Below are 15,775 nucleotides of genomic sequence, written 5' to 3'. Positions count from 1 at the left end.
CGGGCCGGGCGGGTGCTGGCCGGGGCGGGGGGGTCTCTGTGCGGGGCGCGGAGCGGCGTCGGCCGGCCACACGGCCGCGGGCAGTCCGGTCGCGGGTCGTGCAGCTCAAGTGCAGCGCGCGCTCCGTGGAGAGCTGCGGCCGGCTGGCCCGAGCGGCAGGTCAGAGGGAAAGGCAGGCGCAGCGCAGGGCTCTTAGGGCGCCCGGCGGCAGCCGCCCCCGTCTACGGCCATACCACCCTGAACGCGCCCGATCTCGTCTGATCTCGGAAGCTAAGCAGGGTCGGGCCTGGTTAGTACTTGGATGGGAGACCGCCTGGGAATACCGGGTGCTGTAGGCTTTTTTTTTTTTTTTGGCCTCCCCTCTCCTTTAGCGCCCGCCCCCCACCCCCGCAAGCCCCACCTGCCGCTGGCCCCTCGCACCCCACCGCGCTCAGAGCGGTCGCCTGCCTTCCAGCCCCTCGCGGGGTGGGTGGCCGGGGCCCCGACTCCCGCTGCAGACCTGGGTTGCCTCCGCGCGGCCCGCGAGCCCCTCCGCATTCGGCTTCCAGGAAACCAGAGGACCGGCGAGGGCGGGGGGTGGAGGGGGTGCTCTCTGTCTGGGGCTCCCTTGGCAGGCCTCAGGCACTTCCGGGCGGGGCCCCGGCCCCGGCCCCGGCCCCGGCCCCAGCCCCACCACCAGACGCATCCTCGCAGGCAGCCTCTGGGTCTCCTGCAGGCGTGCGCACAACACACTCACACAACCACAGCACTCACTCACACACACACACAACACTCACTCTCACACACACACACACACACACACACACACACACACCCGCCCCGGAGAAAGGTCAAGAGCCGGAGACCACAGGTAAGGGAGACGGAGAAAGAGGGAGAGAGAGACAGACAGCAAGAGGACCACACAGACTTCCAAAGCCCCGGCCGCCACACCCTGCCCCCTCCATTCTGGGTTCCCCCCGGCCCCCAGTCGACCAGACCCCCACCGTCGCCCACCGACACACTCACACACACGCTCTCACGCGCTCAGCCTCTGGCCTGGGGGCGGGGGCTGGGTCTCGCCTTAGGTGGCCAAGCCGAAGGGGACCTTTGAGACCTCGGATGCGAGGAAGTCTTGGGGTCCCCACGGGTGATTGCCAGCCCCAGGGCACTGCGCCCAGCCGGGGCCCGCCGGCCCACGGCTGACGCCCCCTCCCTTAGGGAAGCTGCTTCTTCCGCACGGCCTCTCTCTGAGGTGTGCCACGGTCTGTGCCAGTGTGTCGATCTCGGAGCGGATGCCATCCCCTGTCCCCTGTCCTTCCTTCTCCCGTTCTCCGGCTCTCTGTCAGTCGCTCTGTGTCTCCCTGTCTCTGTCTCTCCCTCCCCGTGTGTGCCTGCGCGCTCGTGTCTGTCTGTCTGTCTGTCTGCATCTGCCTCGCGCCGCCTTGGGAGTGTGTCTCTGAACCTTCATCTCTTTCTGTCTCTGTCTCTCCTGACCCCCGGCCTCCCACGGGTGCTATGGCTGTGGCCCTGGCTGCCGCGCTTGCGCCGGCCGGCTGTCTCACGTGGCGTGGGTGCCTGCGAGTGTCTGTGTGTCTGTCCGTGTGCCTGCATGTCGCTCGTCCGCTCCCTCAGGAAGGTGCTGTGCTTGGAGGGCGGCGTGGGGGCAAGGGGGGCCTCGGTAGGGCGAAGGGGCGGGGCTGACGAGCTCTGGTTCACCGCGCTGGTGGCTCCCGGGGGCTTTGGGCACCGCGCAGGTGCCGGGCAGGATGGGCGCTCAGGGCCACGGCTGGGCTGCGCACAGGCCCGCAGGAGGCTCAGAGGACCGCGGGCCCCAGCGGGCCCCCGGGGCCACGCGGCCCTGAGCAGCGAAGCCCTTGGTGGGGGGGAGGTGGCGGAGGGGCGCGGCGGCCTCCGAGCGGGGGCGGGCCTGGAGGGTCCCAGGGTGGGAGAGCGCCCAGACCTCCGCGCCCCTCACCCCACCGCGCCCCTCACCCCACCCCAGCCCAGCCCAGCCCAGCCCACGCCCGACCCGCCGCAGGCATGCCGGGCCGGCTGCTGCGGGTCCAGGGTCCCGGGTCCCGGAAGCCCTGTGGTCCCCCGGGCCGGGCCGGGCCGGGCGGGTGCTGGCCGGGGCGGGGGGGTCTCTGTGCGGGGCGCGGAGCGGCGTCGGCCGGCCACACGGCCGCGGGCAGTCCGGTCGCGGGTCGTGCAGCTCAAGTGCAGCGCGCGCTCCGTGGAGAGCTGCGGCCGGCTGGCCCGAGCGGCAGGTCAGAGGGAAAGGCAGGCGCAGCGCAGGGCTCTTAGGGCGCCCGGCGGCAGCCGCCCCCGTCTACGGCCATACCACCCTGAACGTGCCCGATCTCGTCTGATCTCGGAAGCTAAGCAGGGTCGGGCCTGGTTAGTACTTGGATGGGAGACCGCCTGGGAATACCGGGTGCTGTAGGCTTTTTTTTTTTTTTTGGCCTCCCCTCTCCTTTAGCGCCCGCCCCCCACCCCCGCAAGCCCTACCTGCCGCTGGCCCCTCGCACCCCACCGCGCTCAGAGCGGTCGCCTGCCTTCCAGCCCCTCGCGGGGTGGGTGGCCGGGGCCCCGACTCCCGCTGCAGACCTGGGTTGCCTCCGCGCGGCCCGCGAGCCCCTCCGCATTCGGCTTCCAGGAAACCAGAGGACCGGCGAGGGCGGGGGGTGGAGGGGGTGCTCTCTGTCTGGGGCTCCCTTGGCAGGCCTCAGGCACTTCCGGGCGGGGCCCCGGCCCCAGCCCCGGCCCCAGCCCCACCACCAGACGCATCCTCGCAGGCAGCCTCTGGGTCTCCTGCAGGCGTGCGCACAACACACTCACACAACCACAGCACTCATTCACACACACACACAACACTCACTCTCACACACACACACACACACACACACACACACACCCGCCCCGGAGAAAGGTCAAGAGCCGGAGACCACAGGTAAGGGAGACGGAGAAAGAGGGAGAGAGAGACAGACAGCAAGAGGACCACACAGACTTCCAAAGCCCCGGCCGCCACACCCTGCCCCCTCCATTCTGGGTTCCCCCCGGCCCCCAGTCGACCAGACCCCCACCGTCGCCCACCGACACACTCACACACACGCTCTCACGCGCTCAGCCTCTGGCCTGGGGGCGGGGGCTGGGTCTCGCCTTAGGTGGCCAAGCCGAAGGGGACCTTTGAGACCTCGGATGCGAGGAAGTCTTGGGGTCCCCACGGGTGATTGCCAGCCCCAGGGCACTGCGCCCAGCCGGGGCCCGCCGGCCCACGGCTGACGCCCCCTCCCTTAGGGAAGCTGCTTCTTCCGCACGGCCTCTCTCTGAGGTGTGCCACGGTCTGTGCCAGTGTGTCGATCTCGGAGCGGATGCCATCCCCTGTCCCCTGTCCTTCCTTCTCCCGTTCTCCGGCTCTCTGTCAGTCGCTCTGTGTCTCCCTGTCTCTGTCTCTCCCTCCCCGTGTGTGCCTGCGCGCTCGTGTCTGTCTGTCTGTCTGTCTGCATCTGCCTCGCGCCGTCTTGGGAGTGTGTCTCTGAACCTTCATCTCTTTCTGTCTCTGTCTCTCCTGACCCCCGGCCTCCCACGGGTGCTATGGCTGTGGCCCTGGCTGCCGCGCTTGCACCGGCCGGCTGTCTCACGTGGCGTGGGTGCCTGCGAGTGTCTGTGTGTCTGTCCGTGTGCCTGCATGTCGCTCGTCCGCTCCCTCAGGAAGGTGCTGTGCTTGGAGGGCGGCGTGGGGGCAAGGGGGGCCTCGGTAGGGCGAAGGGGCGGGGCTGACGAGCTCTGGTTCACCGCGCTGGTGGCTCCCGGGGGCTTTGGGCACCGGGCAGGTGCCGGGCAGGATGGGCGCTCAGGGCCACGGCTGGGCTGCGCACAGGCCCGCAGGAGGCTCAGAGGACCGCGGGCCCCAGCGGGCCCCCGGGGCCACGCGGCCCTGAGCAGCGAAGCCCTTGGTGGGGGGGAGGTGGCGGAGGGGCGCGGCAGCCTCCGAGCGGGGGCGGGCCTGGAGGGTCCCAGGGTGGGAGAGCGCCCAGACCTCCGCGCCCCTCACCCCACCGCGCCCCTCACCCCACCCCAGCCCAGCCCAGCCCAGCCCACGCCCGACCCGCCGCAGGCATGCCGGGCCGGCTGCTGCGGGTCCAGGGTCCCGGGTCCCGGAAGCCCTGTGGTCCCCCGGGCCGGGCCGGGCCGGGCGGGTGCTGGCTGGGGCGGGGGGGTCTCTGTGCGGGGCGCGGAGCGGCGTCGGCCGGCCACACGGCCGCGGGCAGTCCGGTCGCGGGTCGTGCAGCTCAAGTGCAGCGCGCGCTCCGTGGAGAGCTGCGGCCGGCTGGCCCGAGCGGCAGGTCAGAGGGAAAGGCAGGCGCAGCGCAGGGCTCTTAGGGCGCCCGGCGGCAGCCGCCCCCGTCTACGGCCATACCACCCTGAACGCGCCCGATCTCGTCTGATCTCGGAAGCTAAGCAGGGTCGGGCCTGGTTAGTACTTGGATGGGAGACCGCCTGGGAATACCGGGTGCTGTAGGCTTTTTTTTTTTTTTTGGCCTCCCCTCTCCTTTAGCGCCCGCCCCCCACCCCCGCAAGCCCTACCTGCCGCTGGCCCCTCGCACCCCACCGCGCTCAGAGCGGTCGCCTGCCTTCCAGCCCCTCGCGGGGTGGGTGGCCGGGGCCCCGACTCCCGCTGCAGACCTGGGTTGCCTCCGCGCGGCCCGCGAGCCCCTCCGCATTCGGCTTCCAGGAAACCAGAGGACCGGCGAGGGCGGGGGGTGGAGGGGGTGCTCTCTGTCTGGGGCTCCCTTGGCAGGCCTCAGGCACTTCCGGGCGGGGCCCCGGCCCCAGCCCCGGCCCCAGCCCCACCACCAGACGCATCCTCGCAGGCAGCCTCTGGGTCTCCTGCAGGCGTGCGCACAACACACTCACACAACCACAGCACTCATTCACACACACACACAACACTCACTCTCACACACACACACACACACACACACACACACACCCGCCCCGGAGAAAGGTCAAGAGCCGGAGACCACAGGTAAGGGAGACGGAGAAAGAGGGAGAGAGAGACAGACAGCAAGAGGACCACACAGACTTCCAAAGCCCCGGCCGCCACACCCTGCCCCCTCCATTCTGGGTTCCCCCCGGCCCCCAGTCGACCAGACCCCCACCGTCGCCCACCGACACACTCACACACACGCTCTCACGCGCTCAGCCTCTGGCCTGGGGGCGGGGGCTGGGTCTCGCCTTAGGTGGCCAAGCCGAAGGGGACCTTTGAGACCTCGGATGCGAGGAAGTCTTGGGGTCCCCACGGGTGATTGCCAGCCCCAGGGCACTGCGCCCAGCCGGGGCCCGCCGGCCCACGGCTGACGCCCCCTCCCTTAGGGAAGCTGCTTCTTCCGCACGGCCTCTCTCTGAGGTGTGCCACGGTCTGTGCCAGTGTGTCGATCTCGGAGCGGATGCCATCCCCTGTCCCCTGTCCTTCCTTCTCCCGTTCTCCGGCTCTCTGTCAGTCGCTCTGTGTCTCCCTGTCTCTGTCTCTCCCTCCCCGTGTGTGCCTGCGCGCTCGTGTCTGTCTGTCTGTCTGTCTGCATCTGCCTCGCGCCGTCTTGGGAGTGTGTCTCTGAACCTTCATCTCTTTCTGTCTCTGTCTCTCCTGACCCCCGGCCTCCCACGGGTGCTATGGCTGTGGCCCTGGCTGCCGCGCTTGCACCGGCCGGCTGTCTCACGTGGCGTGGGTGCCTGCGAGTGTCTGTGTGTCTGTCCGTGTGCCTGCATGTCGCTCGTCCGCTCCCTCAGGAAGGTGCTGTGCTTGGAGGGCGGCGTGGGGGCAAGGGGGGCCTCGGTAGGGCGAAGGGGCGGGGCTGACGAGCTCTGGTTCACCGCGCTGGTGGCTCCCGGGGGCTTTGGGCACCGGGCAGGTGCCGGGCAGGATGGGCGCTCAGGGCCACGGCTGGGCTGCGCACAGGCCCGCAGGAGGCTCAGAGGACCGCGGGCCCCAGCGGGCCCCCGGGGCCACGCGGCCCTGAGCAGCGAAGCCCTTGGTGGGGGGGAGGTGGCGGAGGGGCGCGGCGGCCTCCGAGCGGGGGCGGGCCTGGAGGGTCCCAGGGTGGGAGAGCGCCCAGACCTCCGCGCCCCTCACCCCACCGCGCCCCTCACCCCACCCCAGCCCAGCCCAGCCCAGCCCACGCCCGACCCGCCGCAGGCATGCCGGGCCGGCTGCTGCGGGTCCAGGGTCCCGGGTCCCGGAAGCCCTGTGGTCCCCCGGGCCGGGCCGGGCCGGGCGGGTGCTGGCTGGGGCGGGGGGGTCTCTGTGCGGGGCGCGGAGCGGCGTCGGCCGGCCACACGGCCGCGGGCAGTCCGGTCGCGGGTCGTGCAGCTCAAGTGCAGCGCGCGCTCCGTGGAGAGCTGCGGCCGGCTGGCCCGAGCGGCAGGTCAGAGGGAAAGGCAGGCGCAGCGCAGGGCTCTTAGGGCGCCCGGCGGCAGCCGCCCCCGTCTACGGCCATACCACCCTGAACGCGCCCGATCTCGTCTGATCTCGGAAGCTAAGCAGGGTCGGGCCTGGTTAGTACTTGGATGGGAGACCGCCTGGGAATACCGGGTGCTGTAGGCTTTTTTTTTTTTTTTGGCCTCCCCTCTCCTTTAGCGCCCGCCCCCCACCCCCGCAAGCCCCACCTGCCGCTGGCCCCTCGCACCCCACCGCGCTCAGAGCGGTCGCCTGCCTTCCAGCCCCTCGCGGGGTGGGTGGCCGGGGCCCCGACTCCCGCTGCAGACCTGGGTTGCCTCCGCGCGGCCCGCGAGCCCCTCCGCATTCGGCTTCCAGGAAACCAGAGGACCGGCGAGGGCGGGGGGTGGAGGGGGTGCTCTCTGTCTGGGGCTCCCTTGGCAGGCCTCAGGCACTTCCGGGCGGGGCCCCGGCCCCGGCCCCGGCCCCAGCCCCACCACCAGACGCATCCTCGCAGGCAGCCTCTGGGTCTCCTGCAGGCGTGCGCACAACACACTCACACAACCACAGCACTCACTCACACACACACACAACACTCACTCTCACACACACACACACACACACACACACACACCCGCCCCCGAGAAAGGTCAAGAGCCGGAGACCACAGGTAAGGGAGACGGAGAAAGAGGGAGAGAGAGACAGACAGCAAGAGGACCACACAGACTTCCAAAGCCCCGGCCGCCACACCCTGCCCCCTCCATTCTGGGTTCCCCCCGGCCCCCAGTCGACCAGACCCCCACCGTCGCCCACCGACACACTCACACACACGCTCTCACGCGCTCAGCCTCTGGCCTGGGGGCGGGGGCTGGGTCTCGCCTTAGGTGGCCAAGCCGAAGGGGACCTTTGAGACCTCGGATGCGAGGAAGTCTTGGGGTCCCCACGGGTGATTGCCAGCCCCAGGGCACTGCGCCCAGCCGGGGCCCGCCGGCCCACGGCTGACGCCCCCTCCCTTAGGGAAGCTGCTTCTTCCGCACGGCCTCTCTCTGAGGTGTGCCACGGTCTGTGCCAGTGTGTCGATCTCGGAGCGGATGCCATCCCCTGTCCCCTGTCCTTCCTTCTCCCGTTCTCCGGCTCTCTGTCAGTCGCTCTGTGTCTCCCTGTCTCTGTCTCTCCCTCCCCGTGTGTGCCTGCGCGCTCGTGTCTGTCTGTCTGTCTGTCTGCATCTGCCTCGCGCCGCCTTGGGAGTGTGTCTCTGAACCTTCATCTCTTTCTGTCTCTGTCTCTCCTGACCCCCGGCCTCCCACGGGTGCTATGGCTGTGGCCCTGGCTGCCGCGCTTGCGCCGGCCGGCTGTCTCACGTGGCGTGGGTGCCTGCGAGTGTCTGTGTGTCTGTCCGTGTGCCTGCATGTCGCTCGTCCGCTCCCTCAGGAAGGTGCTGTGCTTGGAGGGCGGCGTGGGGGCAAGGGGGGCCTCGGTAGGGCGAAGGGGCGGGGCTGACGAGCTCTGGTTCACCGCGCTGGTGGCTCCCGGGGGCTTTGGGCACCGGGCAGGTGCCGGGCAGGATGGGCGCTCAGGGCCACGGCTGGGCTGCGCACAGGCCCGCAGGAGGCTCAGAGGACCGCGGGCCCCAGCGGGCCCCCGGGGCCACGCGGCCCTGAGCAGCGAAGCCCTTGGTGGGGGGGAGGTGGCGGAGGGGCGCGGCGGCCTCCGAGCGGGGGCGGGCCTGGAGGGTCCCAGGGTGGGAGAGCGCCCAGACCTCCGCGCCCCTCACCCCACCGCGCCCCTCACCCCACCCCAGCCCAGCCCAGCCCAGCCCACGCCCGACCCGCCGCAGGCATGCCGGGCCGGCTGCTGCGGGTCCAGGGTCCCGGGTCCCGGAAGCCCTGTGGTCCCCCGGGCCGGGCCGGGCCGGGCGGGTGCTGGCCGGGGCGGGGGGGTCTCTGTGCGGGGCGCGGAGCGGCGTCGGCCGGCCACACGGCCGCGGGCAGTCCGGTCGCGGGTCGTGCAGCTCAAGTGCAGCGCGCGCTCCGTGGAGAGCTGCGGCCGGCTGGCCCGAGCGGCAGGTCAGAGGGAAAGGCAGGCGCAGCGCAGGGCTCTTAGGGCGCCCGGCGGCAGCCGCCCCCGTCTACGGCCATACCACCCTGAACGCGCCCGATCTCGTCTGATCTCGGAAGCTAAGCAGGGTCGGGCCTGGTTAGTACTTGGATGGGAGACCGCCTGGGAATACCGGGTGCTGTAGGCTTTTTTTTTTTTTTTGGCCTCCCCTCTCCTTTAGCGCCCGCCCCCCACCCCCGCAAGCCCCACCTGCCGCTGGCCCCTCGCACCCCACCGCGCTCAGAGCGGTCGCCTGCCTTCCAGCCCCTCGCGGGGTGGGTGGCCGGGGCCCCGACTCCCGCTGCAGACCTGGGTTGCCTCCGCGCGGCCCGCGAGCCCCTCCGCATTCGGCTTCCAGGAAACCAGAGGACCGGCGAGGGCGGGGGGTGGAGGGGGTGCTCTCTGTCTGGGGCTCCCTTGGCAGGCCTCAGGCACTTCCGGGCGGGGCCCCGGCCCCGGCCCCGGCCCCGGCCCCAGCCCCACCACCAGACGCATCCTCGCAGGCAGCCTCTGGGTCTCCTGCAGGCGTGCGCACAACACACTCACACAACCACAGCACTCACTCACACACACACACAACACTCACTCTCACACACACACACACACACACACACACACCCGCCCCCGAGAAAGGTCAAGAGCCGGAGACCACAGGTAAGGGAGACGGAGAAAGAGGGAGAGAGAGACAGACAGCAAGAGGACCACACAGACTTCCAAAGCCCCGGCCGCCACACCCTGCCCCCTCCATTCTGGGTTCCCCCCGGCCCCCAGTCGACCAGACCCCCACCGTCGCCCACCGACACACTCACACACACGCTCTCACGCGCTCAGCCTCTGGCCTGGGGGCGGGGGCTGGGTCTCGCCTTAGGTGGCCAAGCCGAAGGGGACCTTTGAGACCTCGGATGCGAGGAAGTCTTGGGGTCCCCACGGGTGATTGCCAGCCCCAGGGCACTGCGCCCAGCCGGGGCCCGCCGGCCCACGGCTGACGCCCCCTCCCTTAGGGAAGCTGCTTCTTCCGCACGGCCTCTCTCTGAGGTGTGCCACGGTCTGTGCCAGTGTGTCGATCTCGGAGCGGATGCCATCCCCTGTCCCCTGTCCTTCCTTCTCCCGTTCTCCGGCTCTCTGTCAGTCGCTCTGTGTCTCCCTGTCTCTGTCTCTCCCTCCCCGTGTGTGCCTGCGCGCTCGTGTCTGTCTGTCTGTCTGTCTGCATCTGCCTCGCGCCGCCTTGGGAGTGTGTCTCTGAACCTTCATCTCTTTCTGTCTCTGTCTCTCCTGACCCCCGGCCTCCCACGGGTGCTATGGCTGTGGCCCTGGCTGCCGCGCTTGCGCCGGCCGGCTGTCTCACGTGGCGTGGGTGCCTGCGAGTGTCTGTGTGTCTGTCCGTGTGCCTGCATGTCGCTCGTCCGCTCCCTCAGGAAGGTGCTGTGCTTGGAGGGCGGCGTGGGGGCAAGGGGGGCCTCGGTAGGGCGAAGGGGCGGGGCTGACGAGCTCTGGTTCACCGCGCTGGTGGCTCCCGGGGGCTTTGGGCACCGGGCAGGTGCCGGGCAGGATGGGCGCTCAGGGCCACGGCTGGGCTGCGCACAGGCCCGCAGGAGGCTCAGAGGACCGCGGGCCCCAGCGGGCCCCCGGGGCCACGCGGCCCTGAGCAGCGAAGCCCTTGGTGGGGGGGAGGTGGCGGAGGGGCGCGGCGGCCTCCGAGCGGGGGCGGGCCTGGAGGGTCCCAGGGTGGGAGAGCGCCCAGACCTCCGCGCCCCTCACCCCACCGCGCCCCTCACCCCACCCCAGCCCAGCCCAGCCCAGCCCACGCCCGACCCGCCGCAGGCATGCCGGGCCGGCTGCTGCGGGTCCAGGGTCCCGGGTCCCGGAAGCCCTGTGGTCCCCCGGGCCGGGCCGGGCCGGGCGGGTGCTGGCCGGGGCGGGGGGGTCTCTGTGCGGGGCGCGGAGCGGCGTCGGCCGGCCACACGGCCGCGGGCAGTCCGGTCGCGGGTCGTGCAGCTCAAGTGCAGCGCGCGCTCCGTGGAGAGCTGCGGCCGGCTGGCCCGAGCGGCAGGTCAGAGGGAAAGGCAGGCGCAGCGCAGGGCTCTTAGGGCGCCCGGCGGCAGCCGCCCCCGTCTACGGCCATACCACCCTGAACGCGCCCGATCTCGTCTGATCTCGGAAGCTAAGCAGGGTCGGGCCTGGTTAGTACTTGGATGGGAGACCGCCTGGGAATACCGGGTGCTGTAGGCTTTTTTTTTTTTTTTGGCCTCCCCTCTCCTTTAGCGCCCGCCCCCCACCCCCGCAAGCCCCACCTGCCGCTGGCCCCTCGCACCCCACCGCGCTCAGAGCGGTCGCCTGCCTTCCAGCCCCTCGCGGGGTGGGTGGCCGGGGCCCCGACTCCCGCTGCAGACCTGGGTTGCCTCCGCGCGGCCCGCGAGCCCCTCCGCATTCGGCTTCCAGGAAACCAGAGGACCGGCGAGGGCGGGGGGTGGAGGGGGTGCTCTCTGTCTGGGGCTCCCTTGGCAGGCCTCAGGCACTTCCGGGCGGGGCCCCGGCCCCGGCCCCGGCCCCGGCCCCAGCCCCACCACCAGACGCATCCTCGCAGGCAGCCTCTGGGTCTCCTGCAGGCGTGCGCACAACACACTCACACAACCACAGCACTCACTCACACACACACACAACACTCACTCTCACACACACACACACACACACACACACACACCCGCCCCCGAGAAAGGTCAAGAGCCGGAGACCACAGGTAAGGGAGACGGAGAAAGAGGGAGAGAGAGACAGACAGCAAGAGGACCACACAGACTTCCAAAGCCCCGGCCGCCACACCCTGCCCCCTCCATTCTGGGTTCCCCCCGGCCCCCAGTCGACCAGACCCCCACCGTCGCCCACCGACACACTCACACACACGCTCTCACGCGCTCAGCCTCTGGCCTGGGGGCGGGGGCTGGGTCTCGCCTTAGGTGGCCAAGCCGAAGGGGACCTTTGAGACCTCGGATGCGAGGAAGTCTTGGGGTCCCCACGGGTGATTGCCAGCCCCAGGGCACTGCGCCCAGCCGGGGCCCGCCGGCCCACGGCTGACGCCCCCTCCCTTAGGGAAGCTGCTTCTTCCGCACGGCCTCTCTCTGAGGTGTGCCACGGTCTGTGCCAGTGTGTCGATCTCGGAGCGGATGCCATCCCCTGTCCCCTGTCCTTCCTTCTCCCGTTCTCCGGCTCTCTGTCAGTCGCTCTGTGTCTCCCTGTCTCTGTCTCTCCCTCCCCGTGTGTGCCTGCGCGCTCGTGTCTGTCTGTCTGTCTGTCTGCATCTGCCTCGCGCCGCCTTGGGAGTGTGTCTCTGAACCTTCATCTCTTTCTGTCTCTGTCTCTCCTGACCCCCGGCCTCCCACGGGTGCTATGGCTGTGGCCCTGGCTGCCGCGCTTGCGCCGGCCGGCTGTCTCACGTGGCGTGGGTGCCTGCGAGTGTCTGTGTGTCTGTCCGTGTGCCTGCATGTCGCTCGTCCGCTCCCTCAGGAAGGTGCTGTGCTTGGAGGGCGGCGTGGGGGCAAGGGGGGCCTCGGTAGGGCGAAGGGGCGGGGCTGACGAGCTCTGGTTCACCGCGCTGGTGGCTCCCGGGGGCTTTGGGCACCGGGCAGGTGCCGGGCAGGATGGGCGCTCAGGGCCACGGCTGGGCTGCGCACAGGCCCGCAGGAGGCTCAGAGGACCGCGGGCCCCAGCGGGCCCCCGGGGCCACGCGGCCCTGAGCAGCGAAGCCCTTGGTGGGGGGGAGGTGGCGGAGGGGCGCGGCGGCCTCCGAGCGGGGGCGGGCCTGGAGGGTCCCAGGGTGGGAGAGCGCCCAGACCTCCGCGCCCCTCACCCCACCGCGCCCCTCACCCCACCCCAGCCCAGCCCAGCCCAGCCCACGCCCGACCCGCCGCAGGCATGCCGGGCCGGCTGCTGCGGGTCCAGGGTCCCGGGTCCCGGAAGCCCTGTGGTCCCCCGGGCCGGGCCGGGCCGGGCGGGTGCTGGCCGGGGCGGGGGGGTCTCTGTGCGGGGCGCGGAGCGGCGTCGGCCGGCCACACGGCCGCGGGCAGTCCGGTCGCGGGTCGTGCAGCTCAAGTGCAGCGCGCGCTCCGTGGAGAGCTGCGGCCGGCTGGCCCGAGCGGCAGGTCAGAGGGAAAGGCAGGCGCAGCGCAGGGCTCTTAGGGCGCCCGGCGGCAGCCGCCCCCGTCTACGGCCATACCACCCTGAACGCGCCCGATCTCGTCTGATCTCGGAAGCTAAGCAGGGTCGGGCCTGGTTAGTACTTGGATGGGAGACCGCACTTGGATGGGAGACCGCCTGGGAATACCGGGTGCTGTAGGCTTTTTTTTTTTTTTTGGCCTCCCCTCTCCTTTAGCGCCCGCCCCCCACCCCCGCAAGCCCCACCTGCCGCTGGCCCCTCGCACCCCACCGCGCTCAGAGCGGTCGCCTGCCTTCCAGCCCCTCGCGGGGTGGGTGGCCGGGGCCCCGACTCCCGCTGCAGACCTGGGTTGCCTCCGCGCGGCCCGCGAGCCCCTCCGCATTCGGCTTCCAGGAAACCAGAGGACCGGCGAGGGCGGGGGGTGGAGGGGGTGCTCTCTGTCTGGGGCTCCCTTGGCAGGCCTCAGGCACTTCCGGGCGGGGCCCCGGCCCCAGCCCCACCACCAGACGCATCCTCGCAGGCAGCCTCTGGGTCTCCTGCAGGCGTGCGCACAACACACTCACACAACCACAGCACTCACTCACACACACACACAACACTCACTCTCACACACACACACACACACACACACACACACCCGCCCCCGAGAAAGGTCAAGAGCCGGAGACCACAGGTAAGGGAGACGGAGAAAGAGGGAGAGAGAGACAGACAGCAAGAGGACCACACAGACTTCCAAAGCCCCGGCCGCCACACCCTGCCCCCTCCATTCTGGGTTCCCCCCGGCCCCCAGTCGACCAGACCCCCACCGTCGCCCACCGACACACTCACACACACGCTCTCACGCGCTCAGCCTCTGGCCTGGGGGCGGGGGCTGGGTCTCGCCTTAGGTGGCCAAGCCGAAGGGGACCTTTGAGACCTCGGATGCGAGGAAGTCTTGGGGTCCCCACGGGTGATTGCCAGCCCCAGGGCACTGCGCCCAGCCGGGGCCCGCCGGCCCACGGCTGACGCCCCCTCCCTTAGGGAAGCTGCTTCTTCCGCACGGCCTCTCTCTGAGGTGTGCCACGGTCTGTGCCAGTGTGTCGATCTCGGAGCGGATGCCATCCCCTGTCCCCTGTCCTTCCTTCTCCCGTTCTCCGGCTCTCTGTCAGTCGCTCTGTGTCTCCCTGTCTCTGTCTCTCCCTCCCCGTGTGTGCCTGCGCGCTCGTGTCTGTCTGTCTGTCTGTCTGCATCTGCCTCGCGCCGCCTTGGGAGTGTGTCTCTGAACCTTCATCTCTTTCTGTCTCTGTCTCTCCTGACCCCCGGCCTCCCACGGGTGCTATGGCTGTGGCCCTGGCTGCCGCGCTTGCGCCGGCCGGCTGTCTCACGTGGCGTGGGTGCCTGCGAGTGTCTGTGTGTCTGTCCGTGTGCCTGCATGTCGCTCGTCCGCTCCCTCAGGAAGGTGCTGTGCTTGGAGGGCGGCGTGGGGGCAAGGGGGGCCTCGGTAGGGCGAAGGGGCGGGGCTGACGAGCTCTGGTTCACCGCGCTGGTGGCTCCCGGGGGCTTTGGGCACCGGGCAGGTGCCGGGCAGGATGGGCGCTCAGGGCCACGGCTGGGCTGCGCACAGGCCCGCAGGAGGCTCAGAGGACCGCGGGCCCCAGCGGGCCCCCGGGGCCACGCGGCCCTGAGCAGCGAAGCCCTTGGTGGGGGGGAGGTGGCGGAGGGGCGCGGCGGCCTCCGAGCGGGGGCGGGCCTGGAGGGTCCCAGGGTGGGAGAGCGCCCAGACCTCCGCGCCCCTCACCCCACCGCGCTCCTCACCCCAGCCCAGCCCAGCCCACGCCCGACCCGCCGCAGGCATGCCGGGCCGGCTGCTCCGGGTCCAGGGTCCCGGGTCCCGGAAGCCCTGTGGTCTCCCGGGCCGGGCCGGGCCGGGCGGGTGCTGGCGGAGGGCGGCGGTGCGCGGGGCGCGGAGCGGCGTCGGCCGGCCACACGGCCGCGGGCAGTCCGGTCGCGGGTCGTGCAGCTCAAGTGCAGCGCGCGCTCCGTGGAGAGCTGCGGCCGGCTGGCCCGAGCGGCAGGTCAGAGGGAAAGGCAGGCGCAGCGCAGGGCTCTTAGGGCGCCCGGCGGCAGCCGCCCCCGTCTACGGCCATACCACCCTGAACGCGCCCGATCTCGTCTGATCTCGGAAGCTAAGCAGGGTCGGGCCTGGTTAGTACTTGGATGGGAGACCGCCTGGGAATACCGGGTGCTGTAGGCTTTTTTTTTTTTTTTTGGCCTCCCCTCTCCTTTAGCGCCCGCCCCCCACCCCCGCAAGCCCCACCTGCCGCTGGCCCCTCGCACCCCACCGCGCTCAGAGCGGTCGCCTGCCTTCCAGCCCCTCGCGGGGTGGGTGGCCGGGGCCCCGACTCCCGCTGCAGACCTGGGTTGCCTCCGCGCGGCCCGCGAGCCCCTCCGCATTCGGCTTCCAGGAAACCAGAGGACCGGCGAGGGCGGGGGGTGGAGGGGGTGCTCTCTGTCTGGGGCTCCCTTGGCAGGCCTCAGGCACTTCCGGGCGGGGCCCCGGCCCCAGCCCCACCACCAGACGCATCCTCGCAGGCAGCCTCTGGGTCTCCTGCAGGCGTGCGCACAACACACTCACACAACCACAGCACTCACTCACACACACACACAACACTCACTCTCACACACACACACACACACACACACACCCGCCCCCGAGAAAGGTCAAGAGCCGGAGACCACAGGTAAGGGAGACGGAGAAAGAGGGAGAGAGAGACAGACAGCAAGAGGACCACACAGACTTCCAAAGCCCCGGCCGCCACACCCTGCCCCCTCCATTCTGGGTTCCCCCCGGCCCCCAGTCGACCAGACCCCCACCGTCGCCCACCGACACACTCACACACACGCTCTCACGCGCTCAGCCTCTGGCCTGGGGGCGGGGGCTGGGTCTCGCCTTAGGTGGCCAAGCCGAAGGGGACCTTTGAGACCTCGGATGCGAGGAAGTCTTGGGGTCCCCACGGGTGATTGCCAGCCCCAGGGCACTGCGCCCAGCCGGGGCCCGCCGGCCCACGGCTGACGCCCCCTCCCTTAGGGAAGCTGCTTCTTCCGCACGGCCTCTCTCTGAGGTGTGCCACGGTCTG

General features: G+C 70.8%; 7 non-coding genes and 1 pseudogene across 7 annotated transcripts; all 8 read left to right on the top strand.

Moving 5' to 3' along the window:
- The first annotated feature begins 219 nt into the window (after nucleotides 1-219).
- On the top strand, nucleotides 220-338 carry LOC129642473 (5S ribosomal RNA). The gene has a single exon (XR_008709743.1). It is a non-coding gene; the product is annotated as a 5S ribosomal RNA (ribosomal RNA).
- A 1,968-nt stretch (nucleotides 339-2,306) lies between these two features.
- Nucleotides 2,307-2,425, top strand: LOC129642391 (5S ribosomal RNA). Its single transcript, XR_008709690.1, has one exon. It is a non-coding gene; the product is annotated as a 5S ribosomal RNA (ribosomal RNA).
- A 1,960-nt stretch (nucleotides 2,426-4,385) lies between these two features.
- Nucleotides 4,386-4,504, top strand: LOC129642462 (5S ribosomal RNA). Its single transcript, XR_008709732.1, has one exon. It is a non-coding gene; the product is annotated as a 5S ribosomal RNA (ribosomal RNA).
- Nucleotides 4,505-6,464: 1,960 nt separating this feature from the next.
- LOC129642450 (5S ribosomal RNA) lies at nucleotides 6,465-6,583 on the top strand. Its single transcript, XR_008709721.1, has one exon. It is a non-coding gene; the product is annotated as a 5S ribosomal RNA (ribosomal RNA).
- Nucleotides 6,584-8,541: 1,958 nt separating this feature from the next.
- Nucleotides 8,542-8,660, top strand: LOC129642439 (5S ribosomal RNA). Its single transcript, XR_008709713.1, has one exon. It is a non-coding gene; the product is annotated as a 5S ribosomal RNA (ribosomal RNA).
- A 1,962-nt stretch (nucleotides 8,661-10,622) lies between these two features.
- LOC129642428 (5S ribosomal RNA) lies at nucleotides 10,623-10,741 on the top strand. The gene has a single exon (XR_008709709.1). It is a non-coding gene; the product is annotated as a 5S ribosomal RNA (ribosomal RNA).
- A 1,964-nt stretch (nucleotides 10,742-12,705) lies between these two features.
- Nucleotides 12,706-12,842, top strand: LOC129642394 (uncharacterized; annotated as a pseudogene).
- Nucleotides 12,843-14,773: 1,931 nt separating this feature from the next.
- On the top strand, nucleotides 14,774-14,892 carry LOC129642416 (5S ribosomal RNA). Its single transcript, XR_008709705.1, has one exon. It is a non-coding gene; the product is annotated as a 5S ribosomal RNA (ribosomal RNA).
- The last annotated feature ends 883 nt before the right edge of the window (nucleotides 14,893-15,775 follow it).

This window comes from Bubalus kerabau, chromosome 1, assembly GCF_029407905.1.
Source record: "Bubalus kerabau isolate K-KA32 ecotype Philippines breed swamp buffalo chromosome 1, PCC_UOA_SB_1v2, whole genome shotgun sequence".
NCBI lineage: Eukaryota > Metazoa > Chordata > Mammalia > Artiodactyla > Bovidae > Bubalus > Bubalus kerabau.
This window is presented reverse-complemented; position numbering and strand designations above follow the sequence as displayed.